We start from the raw sequence: 11064 nt of genomic DNA on the forward strand, positions 1-11064 counted from the left end.
TATCAAAAGTATAAAGGAGGCTTGTGACCATAGATAGCACCAAAGGATGTAGAACAAGATATGAAAAAATGGTAAAAGAAGCCTGGTGTGGTGGTGCATGCCTGTAATTCCAGCGGCTTGGGAGGCTGAGACAATAGGATCGTGAGGCTGGAAGCCAGCCTCAGCAATGGCGAGGCACTAAGCAACTCAGTGAGACCCTGTCTCTAAATAAAATAGAAAATAGGGCTGGGAAGGTGGCTCAAGTGGTTGAGTGCCCCTGAGTTCAATCCCTGGTACCAAAAAAAAAAAAAAAAATGATAAAAGAGAACCTCAGGGGCTGGAGTTGGCTCACATGGTTGCACTCGCCTACCATGTGCAAGGCCCTGGGTTCAATCCTTAGCACCACATAAAAATAAATAAATAAAATTAAGGTATTGTGTCCAACTACAACTAAAAAATATGTATCAAAAAATTTAAAAAAAAGACAGAGAGACCCTCAGAGTATAAAATATAAATGTAGAACTGTTCTGATTGAAATGAGACTGGGGGGCTCAAGAGTCCCATCACCACCTCAGCCTCTTTCCCTGAGTAGCAGCTCCAGAAGCACCCTCACTTCAGAGAATGTTTAAAAGCCTCCTATCCAATCAAAGTCCATAACGATTATTTTGGGGGAGGGGGGTGCTTGTGGTAGCAAGTGAACCCAGGGCTTCACGCATGCTAGCCAAGCACTCAATCAACTGAGCTACATCCCTAGCCCTCCTGTCTAATCTAGATTTGGCTAAATTTACTAAATATTCAACAAAAACTATCATTATCATAACATTTCTAGCTACATGCAGTTGCAAAATAGCAAAATAAGATGGGTTTTCAATACAAATTTTTACAAATTTATTATTCGTACAACAGACATCTATGTATATTTTAAGAACACAGTTCAATGAGTTTTGATGAGAAATATACTGTATTAACACTACCCCCACTGCAGGGTGATGTGACACCTGCCCCCAGGGATTTGGAATGAGGCAGGAGGATTCCAAGTTCAAGGCCAGCAAGTTCAAGTTCAAGGTCAGAATATAAGGCCCTGTCTCCAAAATGAAAAACAAAAAGCTCTTTGGGCTGGGGATATAGCTGGTTAGGAAAGTGCTTGCCTTGCATGCACAAGGCCCTGGATTCAATCCCCAGCNGGGGGGGGGGGGCAGGTGAGGGGAAAAGGTCCAGGGCTGGGGAGCAAACCCAGGGCCTCACGCATGCTAGGCAAATGCTGAGAACCCTCTCTTAAAAAAAAAAAAAGGAAGACAATAATCCAACAATCAAATATATTGTCTTCCTAGTTCTACATTGCAACTCAATGACATTACATTCAAAGCAACTTTAATCACCTCTGGAGGGCTAAATGATGAGCCAATTTATATTTGCTGAAAATAAAATGTCTAGCAGTAGCATATCTAAGTGACTAACAAAACTGAAAAAGCAAAGAGGTAAAGCTAAATTCTATGTTATGAACAAAAATACAGCAATCCCATTAACCCCAAAATATCACTTTCCAAAAATTTCCAACAAAATAAGAGGAATATCATTAACAAAATGCTTCCACAACTTATGGGAGTTTGGGGGGGTAGGGGGGATACTGAGGATTAGCAACCTAGGGATGCTTAATCACTGAGCTACATTCCCAACCCCCTTTTTTTAAAAATATATTTTTTAGTTATAGATGGACAAAATACTTTTATTTATTTATATGTGGTGCTGAGGATCAAATCCAGCACCTCACACATGCTAGGCAAGTGCTCTACCACTGAGCCACAACCCCAGTCCCCTCCCCAACCCCTTTTTTTTTTTTTTTTGAAATAGGGTCTTACTATGTTGCCCAGACTGGCCTCAAACTTTTGAGTCTCTTGCCTCAGCCTCCTGCATCGCTGGGAGCAACTTAGGTCCTTGTGAAGCAAGGTATTAAATATGAGGCCTTCATAAATAAACCCAAGAGTTTTATTCCTATTTCCTCCATGGTTTCTTACTGTCTACCATTACTACTCAAAAATACCTTCGACAAGCATCAAAGTAAAAATGTACATGTGCAACACCCCAAAACAGTAGATATCTCTTCTATAGATCCAAACTGTTAATGGCCTGAAGAGACAGCACTATGGGAAACTTCTACTTTCTCCATTATATATTTCTGTAATGTCTGAATTTTTCAAACACCTGTCTGTGGGCAGGGATTTAAAAAAATATATTATTCAAGGGTTTTATAAAATATGTCTTGCTTGGGATGGGAGGTCCTTAGGGGACTCGGGAGTTTTATTTTTTAAAAAACAAAATGATACTGGGTTCAACTCCCAGTTCCAAAACACACACACACAAAAAAAAAAAAAATAAAAAAACTTTATGNCCTTGCATGCACAAGGCCCTGGATTCAATCCCCAGCACCGCCAAAAAAAAAAAAAAAAAACATACTCTCTGGTACAACCCTGGCTTCAATCCCCTGTACTACCAAAACAAAAACCACCACCAAAAAAAACTTACCTCCATCAAAATGCAGATTACTTCTTGCCCCTCTGAAATCTCTTCACTTAACCACTGCACAAATTCTTTTCAACTGATAACTTAACAAATCTGAGTAACTAGGACTCTGAAGACCACCATCCAGTTAGGCATCTATTTATTCTCATATTAACTCACCTTTTTTTAAATATTTACTGAGCCTTTTCTATATAACAGAACATTCCAGATTGGGAGAAAATCTTTAAAAAAAAAATCCCTTTCTTTATTTTTATTTATTTATTTATTTATTTTGAGAGAGAGAGAGAATTTTTAATATTTATTTTAGTTTTCGGTGGACACAACATCTTTGTTTGTATGTGGTGCTGAGGATCGAACCCCGGGCTGCACGCATGCCAGGCAAGCGCAAGCGCGCTACCGCTTGAGCCACATCCCCAGCCCCCAGATAGGGATTAAACACCTGAATCAAACAAATCCCTGCTTACTCTCTAAAAAGAGATTAAGTGTGTAACAGATTTAAAATATTATAATGTCATGTAATAATAAAGGAGGATTAAGAGGCTGGAGGTTTGGCTCAGCGGTAGAGCGCTTGCCTTGCATGTGTGAGGCACTGGGTTCGATCCTCATCACCACATAAATAAATAAAAGACCTATTTTTAAAAAATAATAATGGAGAATTAAGATGGGAGAAGTATCAGATGACAAGGAGAGTACTGTTTACAGAGTAACCCAAGAAGGCCTCCCTCAAGACATTTCCCAGTGTGCACACAAAGCCATCAAAATGCCAGAGGGGCTAGGGCAGCAGCTCAGTGTTAGAATACTTGCCTAGCATGTGCAAGGCCCTGAGTTCAATGCCCAGTACTTAAAAAAAAAAACCTGCCAAAATTCAGATGATAGAGCCAGTCCTTGATAAAAAACTTAAGACTGCAAAAAGTCAGATTTTGTATCAAGGACCATTTTACTATGCCTGAAACCAAGTTTTTCTCACATTACTCTCACTCTAGAAGCCAAAGATATTAATCAACACTCCAGCCCAGCACATGCTCTACTACTACTACAGCACAGCTGTAGAGTCTCCCTAAATTGCCAAGACTGGGCCTTGAACTTGCGATCCTCCTGCCTGCACCACCACATCTAGTGTTCTGGGTAACTTTATAAAACTATCTTACCTCCATGAATTACTCCATCAGTCCTTTATTTATCCCACCCTTTTTACTAAAAGAGAAAATTAAATTATTAACCTCCCCACACAGGATTGATTACTAAAAGCAAAGCAATGAGTTTCACAGATGTTTACTATATTTTAAAGTAAAATAACTCTGGTTCTTACATCTCAAGACAAGGACCAAAAGTCCTATCATTAGACATACAGAAATTTGCCTTTGCTTGGCCTTCTACCTTCTGAGACAGGCTAAGCTATGCAGTTAGCACTCCAGATACTACAAAGCAAAACCAGGCAGCACAAAAATGAGGACACTGCACGTATGCCAGCTAAAAAAGGTACCAGATCAATGCCTACATGCTTTCTAAAAGTCCTGGGGTTTTCTTCAATACGGAAATGAAACAATTCAAGGTTTTGGGGTTATTTTCCCCCTTACCACTTCACCTTCCTCCCTCTTCCAAAGTTACCTACAGGAAGGAAATAAGGAATTCAAAGGGAAAAAAAGTAGTAATATTATGTTAAGACAGCAAAATGACTTTGAATGCAAGCATTAGAGACCTGTATCATATATATCCAGAAAAGAAACAAATTAAAATGTATACAACAAATAAACATGTAAATCAATAAGGATCAATGGACTCTCTGCCCCACATGAGGAATACATGTCAGGCTGTAGTGGGTCTGTGGCAAACTAGAGAGCACAAGCACAAACCACAAAAGATGGTTGCTGAAAACCGAAACAGATCCAACTGCAGTATATATACACAATGGAGTATTACTCAGCAGTAAAAGAGAATAAAATTATGGCATTTGCAGGTAAATGGATAGAGTTAGAGAATAAGCAAAGTAAACCAATCCCAAAAAAAAAACAAAAGCCAAATGTTTTCTCTAAGTGGATGCTAATCCATAATGGGGGGGGGGGGTGAGTGGAGGAACTTTGGGTGAGGCAAAGGGCAAGGGGAGAGGAGGCATGGGAGTAAGAAAGACGGTGAAATAAAACAGTCATCATTACCCTAGGTACATACATGATTGCACAAATAGTGTGACCCTACTTTAGATACAACCAGAAGTGAAAAATTCTGCTCCATTTGTGTACAATGAATTGAAGACTATTCTGTATCATGTATAACTGATTAGAACAAGTAAATTAATTATTTAAAAAAAAAAAAAAAACAGAAAAGATCCATGGCTGCAAAAAAAATTTTTTTGGTGGGGGGTGAGGGAGAATCAGGATTGAACCCAGGGGCACTTAACCACTGGGCCATATCCCCAGTCCTTTCTATTTTTTTATTTCAAGCACATCTCACTATGTTAATTAGCACCTCATTAAATTGCTGAGGCTGGCTTTGAACTTGTGATCCTCCTGCCTCAGCCTCCTGAGTTGCTGGGATTACAGGCATGTGCCATTACCCTCAGTTTGCCAAGTCTTATTTTTCAAGAGCAGCATGAATCCAAATTTTTATATAAAATCTCCTTGTTTTTAAATGTTAACAACTAATTCAAATTATAGCACTGAGCCAAACAAAATACATCTGGAGACTGGATTTAGTCCCTAGCCTGTTTTCAACCTCTGTCATGAAAAGAAAAATACACAGTTCTCCCAGGGGCAGAACTGTAACTTCTGAGGCAGAAAACACACCCTATGATTCCAGTAAAACACTATCATCTGAAAACACACTAAAGAGACATGAATATACTTGTGAAACCCCTGATTTTTGAAGAAGAAAATCTTACTTCTTTCACACTAACTTGCACCATTTTGGCCACTAAAATAAGAACCATAAACAAAACCCAATGGAAGAAAACATTAGGAACAGACTTGTGAAACTGAACTTCCCAAATTTCAGTTCTCAGTACGAGCATAATCATTATTTTCTTTTTTTTTTTTTTTTAAAGAGAGAGTGAGAGAGGGAGGGAGGGAGAGAATTTTTTTTTAAATATTTATTTTTTAGTTATCGGCGGACACAACATCTTTGTTTTGTATGTGGTGCTGAGGATCGAACCCGGGCTCCACGCATGCCAGGTGAGCACACTACCCGTTGAGCCACATCCCCAGCCCCATAATCATTATTTTCTAAACAAAAAGAAACTAAAAGATGAGCTACATAGCACATAACACTTCAACTCCTTATTTCTCCTTAAAAATAAATAAATAGTCATTTCCTTTGAAAGACTAGGAAAGTCAATCCTTTCGAAGGGGTACCTGTGTGTCTTACTGCCCTGGGGAATTTTAGACAATTACTTTTTTATGGGTTATGAATCTGCATTATGAAGTTTAAGCAATGGTCCTTAAACCTTTTTGAAACTCCAATACAGAAGGGAAAGAGAAAATGTACAGCCTCAAAAAATTAATAGCAACTCAGGAGGCTGAGGCAGGAGGATTGCAAATTTGAGGCTAGCCCAAAAAACTTAGCAAGACCCTGTCTCAAAAAAAAAAAAAAGAAAAAATTTAGAGTTCATGGGCCCTGTGGAGTCCATGAACATAGACTGAGTATCCTCAACTCGGTACAGTGGCTCACACCTGTAATCCCAGCAATCTGGAAGGCTGAGGCAGGAGAACCACAAGTTTAAGGCCAGCCTGGGCAATTTAGTGAGATCCCCGTATCAACATAAAAAGGGCAGGGACATGGCTCAATAGTAAAGCACCCCTGAGCTAAATCTCCAGGGGGACTGGGGAGGGGGGTATCCTGCTCAAGAGAACATTAAACCTACTTAAACTCCAAACCCTCTACTTCTTCCTGTGGCTACATCTTCACTCAAACACTCTACATTAAGCAACTGCCATCTCCAGCAGGCTAGTAGCCTCTTCACTTGACATCTTCCAAGTCTATTTTGCCCCTCTGCAAAAGTAATTTTAAACTGAGCACAGTGGCACATGCCTTAATCCCAGCAACTCAACAGGCTGAGGAAGATTATAAATTCAAGGCCAGCCTCAACAATCAGCAATGGGCTAGAGTTGTGGCTCAGTGGTAAAATGCTTGCCTAGCACATTGAGGCACTGGGTTCAAACCCCAACACTACAGAAAAATAAATTAAATAAAGGTATTGTGTTAATCAGCAATGCCCTAAGCAACTTAGTGAGACCCTGTCTCAAAATAAAAAATTAAAGGGACTGGGGATGAAGCTCAATGTCAAAAGTGAGCCTGGGTTCAATCCCTAGTACCAAATGAAGTCACAATCTTTTTTCTTCCCTGTTTGTACTATTAAAATAACATTTTGTTGTAAATGGCCTTATGTATACACACACACACACACACCCCTATCATAACAACCTATCTATCAGGATACCTTAACAGCTTTCCTAAACCGCCAAACCTCTCTCTTTTTTTTTTTTTGGTGGTGCTGGGGACTGAACTCAAGAGTTTCCCTGCACTCTAGGCAACAGCTCTATCACTTGAGCTATATCCCCAGCCCACACCAACTCATCTTTAAATACTTTCCCGTGTGTAACCTACACTTTGCCTTCTTTCAATTCAGAGAGCACACTAAATTGTGAACATGTTCCTTGCGGTTTCCCTGACATCCTAACTGGTTCCTCATTCTCCCCAAAAAGAACTCCTCTGACCACTGTTAAATCTACCCCTTTTAAGTGACTATTGAAGTCTCCAGCATGACCTCCAGGCCACTTTTCTCAATGTGCAATTTATCTACTTAACCCACTATCCTGTAAATTCCCAAAAGACAAGGCCACACCTGTCTCACGCTTCATTGCCTGCTTCATTGCCCACACAGGGCCTAGCACAAACAGCAAACTGGCCTAGTATATGGTTGGCTCTTGGATACAATTTGGTTTTGTTTTTTGTTTGTTTTCTTTTCTTTTTTTGGTGGTGCTGGGGATTGAACCCAGGGCTATGTGCATGCAAGGCAAGCACTCTACAAACTGAGCTATATCCCCATCCCTGGATACAATTTGTTGAATCACTCCTTCAGTCAATCAATCAGGGTCAAATAGTGAATTGATCTTAGATGTTTATCGAATGAGTGTGTGTTAGGCAATCCATTAGTCTAATATTTGAGTAAAAAATATATTAATCACATTTCCTTCAATTCAGGATGTCAGTATGCAAGAGAAAGGCTAGCTAGAACTCTTAAGATTCTTGATAATTAGAACTATTCAATCTAAAGCAAGCAAATCATATGCCTGTGAGCTCTACCATTCAGCTTCTTCCTTCCCCATCTCTGTGCTAATCTTGGATATACTCCAAGTTCTTCTTCCTTCCAATTTTTTCAGTACAAAACACATCATTCTTTGTAATCCAAAAATTTTTTCCTTTTGTTTTATTTTTGTATTTTTTTGGCAGTGCTGGGGATTAAACCCAGGGCCTTATGCATGCCAGGCAAGCCCTCTATACTGAGCTATACCCCCAAGCCTGTAAAGCATAATTCACTGGCTAAATCAAATACAGAAGTATGTACCTATTGTATTTAAAGAAATACAATAAAGAAAGCTACTACCATCACCACCAGAGCTCAAATTGAACTACACTGGGTTGGAGACATAGCTCATGCAAAAAGTCCTGGGGTTCAATGCCCAGCCCCGCAAATAAATAAACTTTCACTGGGGCTAAAAAGAATTTCTTTTTTAAATGGAGTACTACTATACATATAGGTTTATACATATATACATATAGGATTTTAATTAATTAGTTGCTTACAGAAACTTCAGCTTTTACAAAATGCAATCAAGCCTACATCACTGCACCATAATTGTTCTTGACATAGTTAAAGCACAAACAATAGTTCACAAAATACATTTTCTACCAAAAAACAAACAGCCCAATTTGCTCCACATTTTTCAAGACAGAAACCATTTCTGTACCTTTAACAGGCTTCTACTAAATAATATACACATCAGACTGTCTAGATAACAGGACAGAAGAAGCCGGGCATGATGGTAGAGACTTATAAACTCAGGGACTGAGAAGGCTGAGGCAAGAGAGTCCCCATCTCAAAAAAGGAAGAAAAAAAAAAAAGAGAGAGAACAGAAAAACGGTTGGAGATGTAGCTCAGTGGTAAACAGTCCTTGGGTTCAATCCCCAGTACCAAAACAAAAAAATACTACCGATAATATGTCCACAAACAAAAACAAGGAAGAGGGTTGGGGTTGTGGTTCGGTGGCAGAGCGCTTGCCTAGCAAGTGTGCGGCACTGGGTTCTAGTCTCAGCATCGCATATCAAAAAATAAAATAAAAAAACAAGGAAGGGCATCTGAAAGGAAAGAAAACTGATGGTGTGTTAAATCCTTTTTCACTCTAAGCCCACAAACTAGAAATCCTATACACGACGAAGAGAATGTTGATGATAGTAGCTAAGTAGTCTTTACTTGGTCTTCACAATAACCCTGTAAAGTGCGAAATTCACTACTATTTCAGCACTGTTATTTTAAAAACAAGAAAACCAAGGCACTTAGAAGAGAAAATTCGATCTAAAATCAAAAACTGGCAGAGCCCAAATATGAACTCCGCCAGACTGGCTCAAGGATCCTTCCGTAATGCTGCCCCCTTAAGTTTCACTAGGCTGGTCCGGCCGGGCCATACCACTCTCAGATGTTTTCCTTTCAATCCAATTAACAACTTCCCCGTCAATACTGCACTCCCACTGATGGCTTCCAACTTCTGGGCACCAGAGTTGCTCACCATTTCCGCCGCCACTCTCCACCCCACAGACTTAGAAGAGCAAATAGTAGCTGATAAAAGTTGCTTAGATGCTAAGAGAAACTACTTCATATATGCAGGACACAGGCCAATGACCACTGGAATGTAAGTCGGCCTCACGTCCAGCCTCCTAAGAAAAAAAAAGTGCGAACGCTATTTTTTTTTTTTTTGAAAGGAGATGAACGTGGATTATGCCTCTCTTGGCCACAAGGCAGAAGCGAACGGAAATATTAACATTTACTGAGTGCCAGCAAACATGCGCCCTAAGACAGAACCAGGCCAATGGGGAGACTGTGAGGGGGGAAGGGCATTCAAGAGTTCCGGGAAAGGGAGAATCCAAATAATAGGGTTCATAAGATCAAAAGGGGCTGAGGGGAGGAAAAGTGGAAGCCTCCCCAGGCAGATTGCAAAAAGGAGACAGAGATGTAGACGCTGCCCGGCAAAGAAGGCGGCCTAGAGCCTGGGGAGCTAGGCCCGAGCGAAGAGAAGCCCTGAAGGGCGGGGAGGGGGAGGAGCCGGAGGAAGCGAGGCCCGCTGAGAAGAGGCCCGGGTGTTAGCGCGGGGGAGAGGCTCCACGCCAGGCCTTTCCCCTAACCCAGACGCAGCCGCCGCAGAGAAAAGATAAAATAGAAAATGATTGGAGCCGGTGGAGCTGTCCCAACTCCCAACAGAGGCGCTCACTCACCTGGGCCCACCGCAGCGACCGCAGCTGCAGCCTCGCAACGGCACAACCGGACCGAACCTCGCCCCCGCCCGACAGTGCGCCCCGCGTCCCCGCTCTCCGTCGACCGCTGCGGCGGCGTCGCTCCGCTGCCTCCTGGGAAATGTAGTCCTAGGCCGGCCCCTCCGCGCTGACTGGGCGGACTCCTGAACTACATTTCCCGAAAGAAAAAGCGAGCGTTGGGCCCGCCGCTTTGCGTCACGCGCCGGGCTGTCGGCAGTCACGTGGGGTGCTCCGTTCCGTCCCTTCCCCCCGCCTGGTGGCCTGTGGAAGAGGGAGGGAGGTGGACGGAAGGGGCGGGGGCGTTGCTGACGCCACTGCCTCCACCATTTTGGAACCAGCCTCTAGGGAGGGACTGAGCCCCACCCACTCTCTGGCCGGCCTGCGTAGTCGAAAAGTCTTGGAACAGGGAGTCGGGTCGCCTGGTTTTCCTGCTCAGCCTTGCCACCTCTCGCTTTGTGACCTTGAGCAAATCGGCTCCCTTCTCTAAACCTGTTTCCTCCTCTATAAAATGAGATTCAGAATCCCTATTCCACAGTTATTGCTCCGACAAAGTAAGGTACATAAGAGTATCTTACTTTCAAGTACCTTGAAAGCGCAACGCAAAATGAAGGCGTTTTTGTTTTTAATTCTAATAGTGTGACTTCCTTCGGAGGCCCAGGAGCGAAGATGGGCAGCGATCTCCCCAGCCTTGTCTTCCCGTTGCCTCTCCGTCCAGCTTTGGGAACACAGAAAGAGGTTTTTCTGAGTGTGATCCTCTGAAGGAAGTTTGTTAAAATGGGTGGCACTTGCCTGTTGAAACAGCAGTCTCTTGGGAGCGTAGCCGTGGCATCTGAGTTTTAAACAGCCCTCTCCGATAAGTTTTTTGCACATGTGCTTGAGAACTACTGCATTTCTCTGGGTTTTGCCCAGACTGATTTCCTCTGCAACTGCTGCCCTAGTGAACTCGCACATGTTAGACTCAGCTCAAATATCACCTGTTCTGTGATGCTTTCCAAGTTTACTAGTTCTCCCCATCTCTGCTCCTAAATTAAGTTTACACCTTATACT

At 42.0% G+C, this 11064-nt stretch overlaps 1 protein-coding gene across 1 annotated transcript in view; it reads right to left on the minus strand.

Annotated features, from left to right (window-relative positions):
* The window catches only part of Thrap3 (thyroid hormone receptor associated protein 3), a 56828-nt gene extending 46720 nt beyond the window's left edge, over window positions 1-10108 (minus strand). Inside the window, exon 1 of the mRNA XM_015485268.2 lies at window positions 9979-10108. The gene's annotated coding sequence lies outside the window, so the exon portion shown is untranslated. The remainder of the gene's footprint in view (window positions 1-9978) is intronic.
* Between the last annotated feature and the right edge of the window lie 956 nt (window positions 10109-11064).

The sequence above is a fragment of the Marmota marmota genome, unplaced genomic scaffold (genome assembly GCF_001458135.2).
Source record: "Marmota marmota marmota unplaced genomic scaffold, marMar, whole genome shotgun sequence".
In the NCBI taxonomy this organism is placed as follows: Eukaryota; Metazoa; Chordata; class Mammalia; order Rodentia; family Sciuridae; genus Marmota; species Marmota marmota.